The 16,892-nt window shown below is 47.5% G+C and overlaps 1 long non-coding RNA gene across 1 annotated transcript in view; it reads right to left on the reverse strand.

Annotated features, from left to right (window-relative positions):
• LOC141575796 (uncharacterized) overlaps window positions 1-16,548 on the reverse strand; it is a 51,690-nt gene extending 35,142 nt beyond the window's left edge. Inside the window, exon 1 of the long non-coding RNA XR_012503642.1 lies at window positions 16,173-16,548. This is a non-coding gene — a long non-coding RNA (uncharacterized LOC141575796). The remainder of the gene's footprint in view (window positions 1-16,172) is intronic.
• Window positions 16,549-16,892: the final 344 nt, after the last annotated feature.

Here is a 16,892-nt window from a genome sequence, read left to right on the forward strand (position 1 = left end):
GGTGGTGATGATGATGGTGATGTTGGTGATGATGATGGTGATGATGATGGTGATGATGGTGATGATGATGATGGTGGTGGTGGTGATGATGGTGATGATGATGATTATGATGGGAAGCTAGGGTGGGTATTATCAGCCCCATTTTACAGTCAAGGGAATGAGGCTTAGAAAAGTGGAGTGACCCAGTGCAGGGACCTCACAGGGGTACGGAAAGGCAGGAAATTCACAGAGCCAGCCCCGCCCCGCCTTGTACATATTAATCACCACTATGATGCACTCTACTTGGTGCTGGCACATTCCAGGCTAGGAACCTTCTCTACTTACAACAGTTCTTTCCCATCTCACTGTCCCAGTCCGGGCCCTGTGTCTCATGTGGTTGATTGGAACAGCCTCCTAAGAGTTCTATAACAGATCTCCCTGCTGGAATCCATCCCCTGCCCACTGCGGGGGAGTCAGAAACCTTAGCTGCTCTCACATTTCCAATCTTAACAGCCCTCAGTGGCTGCTTTCTGCCAACAGGATGAAGTCCAGACACTCCTTGAGACTGGCACCAAAGAGTCTGCCCGATCTGGCTCCAGCCCCCCACAAGCTGGCTCCTACTCCCCATCCAACCTTCTTTCTCACTCTTTATTTACTTCACCCTCCAGCCTAACCAATCCACTCTTTGTTTGCCCCTTTCCCCGCTCCCCCAATTTCCCACCCCTATGTTTTTTCTCATGCTGATACTTTGCCTAGAATGCTTTTCTCTCTTATTTCAACATGGGAAACTCCTCTTCATTCTTTAGGGCCCAGCCCAGATACCACCTCCTCCAGGAAGTCTGTCCAGATTTGCCCCAATAAACGTGATCTTTCAACTCATAAAGTACATTCTCTGGTCTCTTTCGGTGTCTGCCTCCCTAACCATCTATTTCATCTCGTGTCCTTGCTTCCCTACCCCTGTCACGTGGGAGGCCCCCCAGAAGGCGTGTCCAAGGAGGAGGCACAAAGTGGACACTGTACAAATGGGCAGTTGTCTAATCAACTAATTAATGAGTTAGTTAATGGAAGGATGAATGAATGAAAGACCACAGGGTAAGGTTGAAAAAGTCCAGACAGACCTGAGTTGAAATCTACTTCTGGCACTGACCAGCTGTGTGACTTTGGACAAGTCCTTTCACCTCTCTGAGTCTCAGTATTTCTGTGTGACTTTTTTAGGGCTGTTCAGAAGATTGGAAATAACACAAGTAAAATGGCCAACACATAGTAGGTGCTCAATAGACTGATGCCTTTTTTGAATGAATGGATGAACATACGGGGCAGTTGAAAGATCCTGGGTTTCAACACCAGTTGGACCTGGTTTGAACCTACTTCAGGTACTTTGTGGTTGTGATGACTCTGGGGATGTTTCTTTACCTGGTTCTCAGTCTCCTCCTCAGTAAAATGGCAGCAGTTGTCCTTGGAGGCCGGGTTGTGGCAGGGGGTAGAAATACTTTAAAGTGTCAAGCCCATAAAAGTGACCAATAACTGCAATAATGATGATGGTGGTGATGGTGGTGGTGCTGGATTATTCAGGTAAATTCTAGTATGATCCTTGTGATGGTTCCTTTTTTGTGTCAACCTGACTGGGCCAAGGGATGCCCAGGTAACTGGTTAAGCATCATTTCTGGATGTGTCTCTGAGTGTTTCTGGAAGAGATTAGCATTTAACTGGGTGGACTGAGCAAAGGAGGTCGCCCTCACCCATGTGAGTGGGCATTATCCAATCCACTGTGGGCTGAATAGAACAAAACGGTGGAGGCAGAGTGAATGCTCTCTGTCTCTCTCTGTCTCTACCTACATATCTCTGTCTGTATTCTTTTTATTTTATTGGTGCTGTTTCTCCTCAGAACCCTGCCTAATCCAATCCCTATTTTATAGCTGAGACTCAGAGAGGTAATATGATCTGCCAAGCCCACACATCTTGAAAGTGGCATTCCTTCCTTTCCCAAAGTCTCTTTTAGGAATTGATTTCCTTCCAGGGGATCTGTTAGTAATCATGAGAGAGGCTGGGAAGCCGTCAGTGGGAGATGCAGAGAGGGTGGGGCTGTTCCTGGGACACTTTCAAAGCCATCCTGAAGGCATTGCCACTCTTCAGTGGGGGCGTGATGGCTACAAGGGAGTGGGTCCGGCTCCTGGCTGTGGGCACCCGTGAGATTCCCTGCACCCGAGTAATGCCGCAGCCTCTAAACAATTCCCATCTGCAGACAGTCTTCATGGACCACTATCCATCAGCTAGTGATTTCCAAACAAACAGAAACCCTCGGGCATAAATGATTCCTGCAAAACCAGCAGATGTGACGGCACCCCTGCCACCACTACCGAGTGTCACATGATCAGAGGACTGTGGCCTGGGGCCTCCATTTCCGGATACACTAAACCCCATATCATGCCAAGGGACTAGCGGGATCACGGACATTCTATGGGATTTGCCTGAGTTTGAACTTGAGATCTTCTGTTTGCTGCCTGTCTTAGCTTATCTAAGCCTCCACTTCTTATCTGGAAAACAGGACAACCAGACCCTCATGTGAGTTTTAGGTCAGATACACAAAGACTCTTTTTATATTGCCTGGGACATAGTAGGTACTCAGTAAATATTCCTTTATATTCTCCCCTCGCTTCCTCCTTGTCTCCCTCCCTCCACTTTCCCTTTCTCCCTTCCCTGTGAAGGAATGTTCATGCATCTGTACTGAATGCTACTGGGGTCCTGTCCATACTCCTCCAGCATTAGAAGACCCCGAACCTGCTCACAGCCTCCCACAGCTAGCACCCTGCCCATGTCCCCTCCACTGGGAGAGTCCTTCCCACTTCTCATTCTTCCTCTGTGCTTAAGTCATCTTGGCTCCTACTTCTGTGCCCCTTCAGGCTTGAGGACAGTGAGGAGGAGAGCTTCTCTCTGTTCTAGACGTCTTTGCAGACCTTCTTACCATCTCATTGACTGTGATGGAGATATATTGTTATGGATTGAACGTTTGCGTCCTCCCCAGATTTGTATGTTGGAACTCTACCTGCAGTGTGGTGGTCTTGGGGGTGGGGCCTTTGCATCCCATGTGGTCATGAACGTGGAGCCCTTATGAGCAGGATTGTTTATCTTATAAAGGTCACAAGAAAGCATCCTTTCTCTCTTTGCTCTCTGACAAGTTGGCGATCGGCAATCCAGAAGAGCACTCTTAGACCAGAACCCAACCATGATGCTGGCACCCTGACCTTGGCCTTCCCAGCCTCCAGAAGTGTGAGAAATAAATTTCTGTTGTTTGTAAGCTGCCTGTCTATGGTATTCTGCTATAGCAACCCAAACTAAGACACGTATGTTCCCATCCTGCACCAACACCGTGGCCAGAGGGATGCAGGAATGCAGAATGGCCAAGTATGAGCACCGGGACTCCTTCAGATACACATATTAGCACCTCTGGATTGACAGCAGGAGCGGGAGTTCGAGATGGCCAAACCTTACCAACAAATGTCCCCTATGTGGTTTCAGTGACTGTATTTTCTATTTCAAGAAACTAAATTTAAAAGGTGACTTTCATTGATTTAAAAAATTTGAAGTGGGGAGGGTAGAGCTCAGTGGTAGAGCACATGCTTAGCGTGCTCAAGGTCCTGGGCTCAACCCCCAGTAACTTCATTAAAAAAATTAAAACAAATAAACCTAATTACAGCCCCCACCTCCACCAAAACAACAAAAAAGTATACCATTAAAAAAATTTGAGGGGAGGAGGGTATAGCTCAAGTGGCAGAGCACAGGCTTAGCATGCACAAGGTCCTGGGTTCGATCCCCAGTACCTCCTCTAAAAATAAATAAATCTAATACCCCCCCCCCAAATTTGAGTCAAATATCTATTCCTATCTAGACAAATGTCTGCTCATGTGCCAATGATCTGGCTATTTATTACTCAACATATATGAGCTAAGTGGCTGAAAGTTACAGGAATCAGGATCTCCACGGGGTGGAATGCAGGCAGCTGCATTTTGAAAGATTCCTCTGGGGATTCTGGCGTCTCTCTCAGACTGTGACCCACATGTCTCAGTCTGAAGGTGGGTGGGGGCATTTCTGGGCATCTGGATAGTAATACTGTTCCAGGATGGGGTTCCTTCCTAATTTCTTGCTCCTGGAATTTGGGGGGAATAATAAAATTTCAGCCTTAGATTCTTTACATTTGGTTTCTTCATGATGACCTTCCTCCTGCCACCTGAGAACTGATGGGAGGGGACATTAAAGGAAGTCACCCAGATCTGCAGGTGAGAAGCAGAAATCTGGATGCGTTCAACCCCACCTTCAGCTTAAGCCTTTTCTCCTCTCTCAAATATCACCCCCAAATATCTTTGTTTACTCGTCTTGAGTTTGTTCTAGCCTTGTATTGTTCAAGGGCAAAGCCTTTCTATTAATAATAGTATTTTCTATTAAATAATAGTATTTACATACTATTTATTAAGTCTTAGTTTGTTCCAAGAAATGGTTTATATGCTCTGGGAAATCTGTATTAGTTATCTATTGCTCTCAATGACTTATTCCAACACTTAATAGCTTAAGGTGGCAACAATAAACATTTATTCTCTCACAGTATCTGTGGGTCAGGAACGTAAGAGAGCTTAGCAGGTGGTTCTGGACTGGAGTCTCTCGCAAGGTTGCAGCCATGGTGTTGGCTGGTGCTGCAGTCATCTGAAGACTTGACTGGGGCTGGAGGACCTACATGCAAGATACCTCATTCATGTTCCTGGCAAGTTGGTGCTGGCTTCAGTATCCTCACATCAGGGTGGCTGGCTTCCCTCAAGAATGACCCAGGAGAGAGCAACAGAGGGACCGGCATGGGACAACTGCTATAGATGACTTGTGTTCAGACGAGGTTGGGGTGGGCAGAGAAGGAGGCACAGAAAGGTTACTGGTCCAGAGCAATTGTGAAATACATCAGGGCACAAGTTTGCAATTTAAAAAATTAGGACCCAAGATCTGGGAATAAATCTCAACAGCTCTTGGCTTCACCCTTTGAACTCTTGATTCTACCCTCTGACTCATCCTTCCTTCTGCATGAAACACTTGCAGATGACGTATTTTCTCAGCTGACTTTCTTTCTGTAGAAATGTTGGGATGGGGTCCAAAGTCTTCTTTTAAATCTGTGCAGTTTTCCGTCTCTTTCAATCCAAACTGGCTGTGTTGCCAATACATTTCTCCTACAAGTTTTGTGGGTTTCTTGAGAATCTCACTGGGGATTCACTCCATTAGGAAAAAAGCCACCACAGCTGAGAGTCTCACTGAACTGAACTCTTCTCTACCCTGAGCTTCTGAAAGCCTCAGGGTATCTGAGGCACAGTGTCCTTAAGGTTATTAAAAGCTGCATGGTCTGACTGATTGGTTATTTGTGGCAATTAGATATTTTTGAGGCTGTAATAAAGCATTTTATGGTCCCAACTTCAACTTCATCTCTATGCCTTTTTTCCTGACAGTGCCCTGGATTTGATCTCTGTCTGAAGACATTTACTTTTAGCACCATTTGCCATCTGGAGACATGGGCAATTTTCAAAACCATCAAGTTTGTGGTCATTCCTTTAGCCTGTATCACTCCTCTTGCGTATCGCCACAGGCACTGAGAAGGACCAGGAGTCATCTTCGATATTCTGCCTGGAAATCTTATCTACATAAACTATATACATTATCCAATTTCCATGTTGTTGCAGGTGAAAATGTTGCTAAACTCTGTCTCTATGAAACAAGCACCCCCTACCTTCTGTTTTATCATTTATTCACATATGCGTTCACTCATCAAATCATTAGCTCAGCCAATAGTGACATGTACAAGACACAAGGATACAATGGTAACACAATTTTCAGGTTAGGACCATGGCCAGTTCTTAAAGCGCCGAAGTCATTGACTTGGAGAAAGAGACAATTCAGGCAGGAACACTAAATTACGTGGTCATAAATCCTCAGAAAAATTGCTATTTCCTCTCTCCTCCCCCACACCCTGCCACCTTACTAAGTCACAAGATGTCCTCAAAAGCTTAATAACACCATAGGATCTAGGGCAAGACATGCGCTTAAGGGAGAACAAACCCTGTTCCCTGGATGCTGTAAAATGTGCTGCATCGCCTTGATCTTGACCTTGGGCTAGAAAAATGGGAACCTTTCATAAATTGCAGGAAATCTGTGAGTTTTCTGAAAAGCAGAGGGCCAGTAAAAGCCTTGACAGTAGCCCAGCGGATACTGGCCTCACTTCCAGCTGCAGTTGGGGGACAAGCCTGCAACATTGGCGGCTGCCCATAGGGGAGAAAGCCTGAGGCTTATGCCTGCGAATTTTGAGGACACAGGAGGGGAATCTCTCCCTAGCACCTTCAGTTTTCTCCTAGGATTTAGTTTAAAATACAACCTGCTTGCCAAGACCCTGAATGATCAGACCCATGTCTCTTGTTCATGCCTCATCTGCCCTTCTCCCCATCTCTCACTCTGCTCCAGCCACACTGGCCTCTGTGTGATTCTTCCAGTATAACAGGTTCTTCCCACCATTGTCTTACAAGCGGTTTCTTCTCATCTTTTAGTTGTCAGTTCAACTGTCACCTCTTCAGAGAAGCCCTACGCAAGCACCTTGTTTAAGATGACCCATGTTCTCCTGTTATCTTTTTTTCTTGTGATAAGAGCTGTAAAGATCAACTCTCTTAACTATAGTCACCATGCTGCACATTACTTACCCATGACTTACTTATAACTGGAAGTTTGTAATTTTGGACCCTCTTCACTCAGTTCTCCTCTTCTCCCATCCCCCGCTTCTGGCAACCATCAACCTGTTCTCTGTATCAGTGAGCTTACGTTTGTTTGCTTTTTAGATTCCAAATATAAGTGAGATCCTATGCTATTTGTCTTTTTCCATTGGACTTATTTCACTTAGCATAACACCCTTGGGATCCATCCACGTTGTGGCAAATGGCAAGATTTCATTCTTTTTTTATGGCTGAATAATATTCCATTGTATGTATATATGCCACGTTTTCTTTACCCATTCATCCATCAATGGACATGTAGGTTGTTTCCATATCTTGGCTATTGTAGATAATGCTGCAATGAACACGGAAGTGCATATGTCTTTTTGAGTTAGTGTTTTTATTTTCTTTGGATAAGTACCCAGAAGTGAAATGACTAGACCATATGGTAGTTCTATTTTTAATTTTTTGAGGAACCTCTATACTGTTTCCCATAGTGGCTGCACCAGTTTATGTCCCCACCAAACAGTGCACGAGGATTCCCTTGTCTAGCGCACATGTTTTCCCATTATCTTTTTATCACACCCCATTTTATTTTCCCCCAGAACTTATTACAGTCCTTACTTCTTTTATTTATTTACTTTACTTGTTTAACTGTTTAATCTGTTCACTACTGCCTTCCAGAAGAGAGAAGACTAGAGACCTGCCCCTGGGCTCTTTAAGTCTGGAAGGATAATTTTAGGACTGGAACCATGAGGGTGACCTCATACGTGCACAACTCCAGGGAGTGCTATTCACTTTGATCCATGGTTCTCAAGTGGAGAGAGCTGGCAATGTCTGGAGGTATTTTTGATTGTTATGACTTGGGAGTGGGGTGGGGTGGGGTGGGTAGAGCCCAGAGATGCTTCTAAACATCCTACAATACACAGAAAAGCCCTTCACAACAATTATCTGTCCCTGAATGTCAACAGTGCTGAAGTTGAAAAACACTGATTTAGACTACAGTGTGAATGTTACTCTTATGTGTACCTGGGCCTTCACACAGTTTCAAGCAGTTTCCTCCCCAGAAACCCAGCAGCTTGGCGCTGTCTGTGGTGCTGAAGAAGACCCACCCCCTTCACTCAGTCCCTACTGCTTGTCCAAACCCCTTTCTTTATCCCATTTGGAACCCTGTTCCCAATTTCCGAGTGCTGTACATAGAATTATACATCAGAACTGGAAGATTCTTAAAGATCAGGTAATCTAACTGCCCTCTTTTGTACAAAAAGGAAACCAAGACCCAGAGCCCAGATTTGCCATTGCAACAGAAGATGGTGTTGCAATGGAATATCATTTACCTGCAGCTTATGAGATGCACGTGTCATTTACCTGGGGCCCTCCCTGCCCAGGACAATATGGACAATGACATTTTGCCAACTGAGGATTGTTAATGGAAGTGTCTCCTGACTGAGAAGCTCTGTGAAGCTTCTCCCTTAATCAGGTGGGAAACTAGAAAACAACTTGGAAGACTTGCTCCCTTGGGGCTCAGATGAAGAGACTGGGACTCAGAGGAATCTGCTTGTCCAGGTTCCTGCAGCTGGCAAGTGGCAGGGCTGGGGACCAAACCAAGCTCACTCATGCCCAAGTCAGCTCTTGATTCCCTTGTAACTGACTGTCTCATCCTGTTTCACAGCCAAGGCAGTGGAAGTGAAGGACCCTGCTCTACTTGAACACTGGGAAGTGGCAGACACAGGATGTGAAGCCAGGTCTTTCTTTTGAAAGCAAGGTCTGTTTGGCCCGTAGAACTTGGGACTTGGTGTCAATGGCTCCATAAGGGGAGCCTAGGTGGATCTGAGGATGGGCAGTGTCCTTAGAGTAAATGTGTGTGGCCTTGGGCAAGCCATTTACCTCACTCTCTATTTCCCCATTTGCAGTTACAGAATGCCCATCAACCTCACATGTTGGCTGTTATACTCAAGCAAGATATTGACCCTGAAAGACATCTTAATAACAGCAGCAGTGGCTATGTTTTATTGAGCACCTACTGTGTGCCAGGCATACTGTCCAGAGATCTGTAAGCTCTATTTCCTTTCAACCTCACCCTATGAGACAGGTGCTTTGATTACTTGGGGGTGAGCTGTGGGCCTCAGTTCTTTCATCTGTGTAATGAGGAGGATGTTGTAAGTACTACATAGGATTATTTGAGTATTAAATGAGTTAATATAAGTAATTATAACAGGATCTGGCACACAGTAAGCACTAGGTAAGTGTCCTATCACCATGCCCAGCTCACAGCTGGGGAAACTGAGGCTCAAAAGTAAATGACTAGCTCAAGATCACACAGCTGAGAAGTGGCCAACCAGGTCTTAAACCAGTATCTTGGAACTCCAATGCCCATTCTCTTCCTGTTTGGAGGTTCCTTGTCCTGCTCCAGACATCAGGGTGGGACATCTCAGCCTCTGTGACTTTGGCCTGTCCTATCTTGGCCCATGGAAGCCCCATGCCCACTCTCTGAGACTCCAGGGGCATGGAAATAAACTGCAGAGCCCAAGAAATAAATAAAAAATTAGCTTCATGCTCCCAGTGTCCGGAGGCTGTAGCGGGTGTTGAATTATTCAGGCTGTTTGGGTGTGAGCTGTTAGTTTTCTGCTGTTCTCATCTTGACGGCTGGCCTGACAGATTGATGGATGAGCCAGTAAAACACTCGGAGGCCAGGAGGAAAATTCTTAATCATAACTCACTGACGGGAGCAAGTGTTTTTTTCTGCACCAGCAGCTCGAGGCTCAGCCCGGCCTGGACTCTCCCTCATTTCCCTCTAATGAGGCTGGAGATGCCAACTGCAGAGTCATCCTTGGTGACCAGGTGAGCACCCAAGGAAGGGCTTTTAAGAATGGAGCTCTTTTTTCACTTATGTTTTTATTTTTCAAAAAAGAAGTGCCTTAATTTACATAAAAGGTACAAAAATCTTAAGTGTTTAGCTCTATGAATTTTTAGCTTTGTGAATATGCTGTAATCAACCAGTCAGGTCAAGATATGAAACATTCCTATCCTTCTAGAAGTTTCTTTCATTCTCCTTTTCCAGCCAATACACCTCTGTTCCCAGACAAGGCTAACCCTGCTCTCCAGCATCATAAATTAGTTTTGTCTTCTCTAGAGTTTCATACAAATAGAATCACATAGTTGGTGTCCAGCTTCTTTCATGAGCTTTTGGTTTGTTTTTGAGATTCATCCACGTTGTTGCATATGCATCAGTCATCTGTTCATTTTCAGTGTTGACTAGCATTATATTGTATGAATATACCGCCATGTCTTTATCCGTTGCTGGACATCTGGGATTCTCCAGGCTTTGTCTATCGTAAATAAAGCTGCTATAAACATTTGTGTACCAGCCTTTGTGTGAACATGTGTTTTTATTTCTCTTGGGTGTATACCTGGGAGAGAGATGCCTGTGCCTTGAGAAAGTGTTTAGTTTTACAAGATAAACAGGCAGACAATTTTCCAAAGTGGTGGTACCATTTTACAGTTCCCATCAGGAGTATATGAGACTTTCGGTTGTTCCACATCTTCAGCACTTGGTATTGTCAGCCTTTTCAATTTCAGCCATTCTGATGGGTATGTAAGTGTTAATCTCCTTGTGGTTTTCTCTGTGTTACTCAGGCTGGCGAACCTCCTTTCATGCCCTTGGGGGTTATTTGCATATCATTTGCATATCGTTTCAACTCCACCTGGAGCCCACGCAACTCTGCTTCTCTTCATGAGGTCTTCTTCTTGGACTTGGGAGCCTGCGGGTACAGTCTGGAGATGCGAGACTTAACACCCAGGGGCCACCTTCCAACAGTGGAGACGGAATTTAGTAGACAATAGACACAGCTTCTCATCCCTCCAGCAGGTTGACGCTGAGGCATGTTTCCCAATGATTCTTAGAAGGACCCCATTGGGACTGAGCCCAGTCGTCCATCAAAGTCACAGCCCTTTAGTAGCTTTTCTCCCTTTCCCATCACACTTCCCCAACTCCCTTCCTTGTTCTTTCTGGGGTTGCCTCCCAAAAAAACTGCACGTACTCAAGTCTTTGTTACAGGATCTGCTTTAGGTGAACACAAACTAAGATGGCAGACACCCCAGAGATTAGCAAGAGCAAGAAGCTGCCCCCTCCGCAGGGGCTGGAGGAACAGAGTCGGGGTGGTGTTACTGGTACCCAGGGGCTGGGGACACCTGACAAAAGCTGGAACAGTGTGCTCATTCAGGGGAAACTTATGCCTCTAAGGAGTCCAGCACTGTCAGACACGCCCCCCCGAACTGGTGAAGGAAGGGGAGAAAGGCCCTGGCTCCTCCCTTGTCCCCATCCTTGAGTCACCTGCCTGAGCTTCCCATTGGTGGAGTCCAGACAGAATCCAGATGATCCAGGAGCCTAGGAAATGCAACTCACAGGGTCAGGCCTCTGAGATTCAGAGTGGAGCCAAGGAAGGACAGGCCCAGACCCGGTGGGAAGCAAGTGGGCAGGGGGTCCTCCCAGGTGCCGAGGGATGCCCCACTCCCTTTTCCAGTGGGCACCCACACCAGAACCAAGAACCGCCTCTTTTGCCACTGCTCCTTCCCCCAAGGCTCTGTGTGGGGTGTTCTGTTGGTCCCTTGGCTCCTAAGCATGACAGCTGCCCCTTTTGCCAAGACATAGGGCATGGCCTGGAGCCCCTTCTTCCTGGGCGCTTGGAGCTTTTGCTTCCTCCAGGGTGGTGGGCTGCTTAGGTATCTGTTGTCTGCAAGATTAAAACCTACCCAGGTGGAAAATGGCACACAGGTTGCCAAGCAAAAGGATTCCTTCCCTCCGCAGCGAGAAGGCAGTCCTTTGAGCCAGCGCCAGGGACACCGGATGCCTCCGCTGGCAAGGCCCGCCCTAGCAGATGGAAATTACAGACCTCAGTGCCCTGCAAAGGAACACTTTGACAGAGAGAAAAAAAACCCAGACCGGGGCCAGCGTGTTCACCCAGCCCATGCATTAACAGATCAGCTCAACTCCCCCAGCCTCTGCTTTGCCATCTATAAAATGGGATCAAAATCCTTATTGCTTTTCTCCTGGGCCGTTGAGTCGATTTATGTACAAAGAAGGCACCTGTTAACAGGATAAAGGTAAAGAACTGAACTTGGCCCCTGAGCATTCTCCAGTGCAGAGAAGGTGACCTTGAGTAGATGTACCAGAAATTCCAGTGTCTCTTTAGCACAGTCACGTGGTGGGAAAACAAATGTGGCCCCCGGTGATTAATGACCAGTTAAGTTGGTGCTTAATAAATGCTTGTTAAATGCATGAGTACATCAACCCCAGCCCCATACCACTTATTAAATCAGATCTAAATTAATATCTGGTAGTCAGAGCCCAATGTCTTGCTCCAGCCCCTTCGACCTAACCTCTTTTCCCACTGCCCCCAGTATGCAGCTTGCATCCTCCTGATGGCCATCATCTCATCGTCGTGCTGGCTTGTGGCTTGGCTACGTCCCTCTCCAGAAGGCCACGGCTTCTGTTACAGAGTGGTGCTGAGTTCTGTACCACTTCCCCGACGCGTCCTACTTTTTGTGGCCTTGTCCAGGCCAACTCAGGCTTCTGGACTCCTCTATCCCATCCTTGGTGCCTGACAGTCGGGAAGGATTTGGTGAAGTGGAAGGACTGAGGGGAACACAGCATAAGCGAGGGCCCAGGGGTGGGAGCGAGTGGGGCCTAAACTGAGAGCAGGGAAGAGATGGACCGGATTAAAGGGATGGGGTGAGTTACCGAGCACCTGTTCTGTGCCAGGCACGATGCCAAGCTTATTACACACGTTCTCATTTAAGCTGCTTAGATGTTTTATGATGAAACCTGCTTATGGAGCTGAATCCCGGCTCTGCAGTCAGACAGCCTGGACTCAGATCACAGCTCCTCCATGTCCTGGTAAAGTGAACTTGTAAGAACTTGACCTCACTGCCCCTCAGTTTCTCCAGAGCGAACATTGCGCATGTAGTACCTATTCCCGGGGTTCTTGTGAGGATGAGGAGTAAATTATGGGAAGTGCTTAGAACAGGGCCTGCCATGTGGTCACTGCTCAGTGGGTGTTAGCTATCCTCAGGGTCTCCAGACTTGTGCTGTCCAGTATAGCAGCCACTAGCCACCTGCTGCTAACATAAATGAATTAAAATCCAATAAAATTCAGAATTTAGTTCGTCACATTAACCACATTTCAAGCGCTCAATAGCCAGTGTTCTGACGAGCACAGCGGCATGTCACCATCGCTGGTTGCCTCTATTAGATGGAGCTGCCGCAGAGGATGCTGGTACTAGTGGCCACATCCGGGGAGGAGAGCCTGGGGGATGGTGAGGACAGGGGTGGGAGAAAGACTTTCCTCTTTTGTACATTTGGAACTTTTGAAAATCATGAACACTTATTACTTAGCAAGATACAAAAACACACCTTACAAAGCAACCAATTTTTTTTTTACAGAGGAGAAACTAAGGTTCAGAGATGGTCCAAAGCCACAGCGCTGGAAAGTGGAGGGTCTGAGGCTGGAAACTTCTATCTGACCTAGAGCTTGAGCCCTGGCCCAGCAGGCAGCTGGGATGTAGATTTGAATGGAAATTGAGTGTCCCAAAGACAGGAGATGTTTCAAATGGCCCAGCCCTGGGGACTCCCAGGACCTACTTCCTTCATTTAGTCCTGACCAGTGACCTCCACCGTGTCATGCCCCTTAGGGAAGAATGAGTTGGATTCTTGGAGCCCACATTACACGACCTCTGGTAAGAGCTCTGGCTCTGGTGTCAGGAAGTGCTAGTTCAAGTTCAGGCTCCTCTACTAAACTGCTGTGTGATCTTGTGCCTCGGTCTTCTCATCTGCAAAATGGGGATTAATCACTGTTCCATGCTCATAGGGCTGTTGCCAAGATCAAGTGAGACCATGTGAAGAACTTGGCTCATAGCAAGCCCACAATATGGATGAGTTAATGCATTATTATTTTGTTAATCATTTAAAGCTGGCCTCTGGAGGAATACATGAAGGGGGAACCATTGGTGGTCCCCCCAAAGCGTATTCTCTTCTCACAGCCCTCGGAAGGGCAAAGAGAGAGGGTAAGAACGAGGAGGAGGCTTGAAACTCTCTCAGTTACAACCATGCCCATTCCCTGCCATGTTCCCCTTAACCTTGCAAAGCGTGGGCAGAAAAACACCACCTTCTGATAACACAAGGTGGGGCAGAAGGCAGGAATGGCCTTGAGGAATATTTATGGGGCTGTTGCCTGGGTGTTCTCCAGATTTCCTTGAAAGTCCCAAGGTGAAGCAACAATTTCGTATCTGCCATTAATCTTGCAAATAAATGCATGAAGTGGCCCCAGCTGGGAGCTTTCCTATTAATTGATTGTGGTTTCAGAGCTGAGGTCAGAGCTCATTAGGCAGGGCTGGGAGCGGTGGGCCCACTGAGCTCCTATTCCAGAAGGTGGCTGCCATGCGGCACGTGGAGCCTGCTACAGCCCTGGCTTATGAGTGAGTGATGCTCGGGGCTCCCCACCAGCACCAGGACTGGTATCCAGAAGCCCAAGGGGAGGGAGAAGGGGCTGCGGAGGACCCAAGGTGGTGTCACTGAGTGATCTTGGGGCTGAGTGTGGACTTGGGAGACAGGGTACAAGTCTGGGCCCTCTACTCTGCACCCACCAGAACTCAGTCACTGCCTCCCCGACTCTGATTCTTCATCTTGCAACTGGAGATTATTCCAACACTTAGTACAGAAGGTTACTGCGAGGGTTACGTGAGCGCTACCATCATCTTCAGGTCAGAGGAAGTGCTCTCGTGGGATGTGACTCCTGGGGTCCCAGTCGTCTTTCCTTCAAACCCTGATCCCATCTCCTATGGGATGGCTGAAATACCCCCATTCATGTTCCATCTCTCAAAAATAAATAAATGAATAAATTGGGAGTTCGAGATTTGCAGATACTAACTGCTGTGTATAAAATAAATGAACAAGTTCATACTGCAGAGCACAGGGAACTACATCCAACATCTTGCAGTAACCTATGGTGAAAAAGAATGTGAAAACGAGTATCTGTATGTTCATGTACACCAGAAATCGACAACATTGTAAACTGACTATATTTCAATTAAAAAAATATATATATACAAAAAATAAATACATGCAAACACATTGAGCTGTGATCCATCACTGACAGCCCGGGGTGGGTAAGGGATTGAAGATCAGGGTTGTTTGGGGGAAGGGATGGAAGAAACCAGGGGGCATTGGGAGCCTGGGGGGAGTAGGAGGGGACCCTCAACGTGTGTAATGGACTTTACAGTTTCTACAGGACACACATTCATCCGCCCACCTGCTTATCACCCACCCCCCAAGTCAGGAAGCGGACAAACAGGCTCTAACAACTTTGCTAGTTTTCCTACCTCCACTATTTCTGAAATCTCTGAGTCCATGTCACTTCTCCCCCCAACATCTCAGGCCATCTGCTTGGTGCCTCTTTCCTCCAACGTCCACTTCACGTCTCAGAGCCTTCTCCAAAGCCCTACCATATGAAACCACCAACTCAACCAGTCACTCATTTGTTCAGCCAGCCAATGAACCAGCCAACCACCTAATCAATCAGCTAACCAGTCAGTGAACTGACTATCTAACCAGCTAACCACTCAGCCAAGTAAAAGAACAACCAACCAGCCAGCCACCAACCGATTAACCAATCAACGAATCAACCAATTATCCAACTAATCAGTGAACGAGTCAACCAGCCAACCAACTACTCAACCATTCAATAAGCAACTAATAAATCATCCAACCAACCCCACCGACCAAACCCACCAACCAACCCTCCAACCAACCCACCAAATAAATACTAACCAACCAATCAACCCAAATTTACTCATTCGGGGCAAATTCGTACAAGCAGACTGAGCTGGCCCAGGGAAAGGGCTATTTCCTGTTGGGGCTTTTAGCAGCCCATGGAAAGGGGCCTCATCTTTGCACTACCTCCCTGTGTCACCCTGGGCCAGGTGTTATCCCCTCGGAGCCTGATTAGACTAGAGGTTTGCAAACTGGGTTCCTGGGGCCCCGGGTTCCGTGGCAGGGCCCTGGGGCTCCCTTGCGAGGCAGGAGGCAGCCAGGTGGGCGGGGGCTGGGAGTGCCTTCTCTACTTTCTCCTTTCATCTGTTTTGTATGTTGGGATTTTGAGTAAGACTTTGAAGAAAGTCTTTGATGTCTTAAACATTTTTTAAACATTCAAAAACCATTGCATTGGGTCACATTTTTCAGCTCTAAGGGGAACCAATTGGGTCTTTGAGGTTGTTGGGGAAGTGTGAAGGAGACCCTGGACTCCGGACCTGGAGCTTCCAGTGGGCATAATGGAGTGAAGGCGCAGAGGCAGCCGTGATGTGGGAGTGCCGAGTTCTAGGGCGGAACAGTTGGGAGCCCAATGTGCTTCGGCGCTCTCAGGGACCACACTGTCAGTGAAGGGCTATCACCAGCCCCTAATTGCATTTCCTCACCTGTTTCCAAGCAGAGCTGCTTCCCGTGATCCAGGGTCCTCTGGAATTCCCAAGCAGCTCTTGGCAGGGCGTGGGGGTGTACTTGAACACGGCATCCACCAGGAACTGACTCCAAGGCTCTGGATCCACGGCTGCCCACCTGCCTGTTTCTCAGAGCCAACGTGGGGGGACGAGCACGGAGCCAGGACGTGTAGGGAGACCGTGTGCATCACAGCCGCCCATGGCAACTGGCCCACCGAGGCCCCCGGGTGGGGTGTGCAGCTGGGGCTCCAGCCCCCAAAGCGAAAAAGCAGCCAAACTGTACCCAGGGCTCCCACGGTGGGGGTAAGTAGCCCCGCACTGGGGGCTCAGGCATTGGATTGAATCCCGAACTGCCGTAAGACCTGGGGCAAGTAACTTCCCCTTTCTGAGCCTGTTTCCTCTTCCGCGTGAAATGGGGGCGGTCAGTGGTTACACGGAGAAGTGCAAGGTCAAGCGTGGGACGCGTCTTCATTTCCCGGGATCCCTGCTGTACAGATGAACAAACCAGCCAAGCAGGGGATTTTTACAGGAGCTGCGATTGCCATCGAGGATTCTAAGTTGATGTCTCTTTCCATAACCCTATATATACATTACGCTCCGCCCGCCCGCGAGCCTTGTCGTTAGTTGCCCAGCTTTGAGACTGAAGAACGAGCCCAGAAACAGCGAGAGACATCAGTGGTTTGTTGGACGCGGCAGGGG

This window comes from Camelus bactrianus, chromosome 32 (assembly GCF_048773025.1).
Source record: "Camelus bactrianus isolate YW-2024 breed Bactrian camel chromosome 32, ASM4877302v1, whole genome shotgun sequence".
Lineage (NCBI taxonomy): Eukaryota > Metazoa > Chordata > Mammalia > Artiodactyla > Camelidae > Camelus > Camelus bactrianus.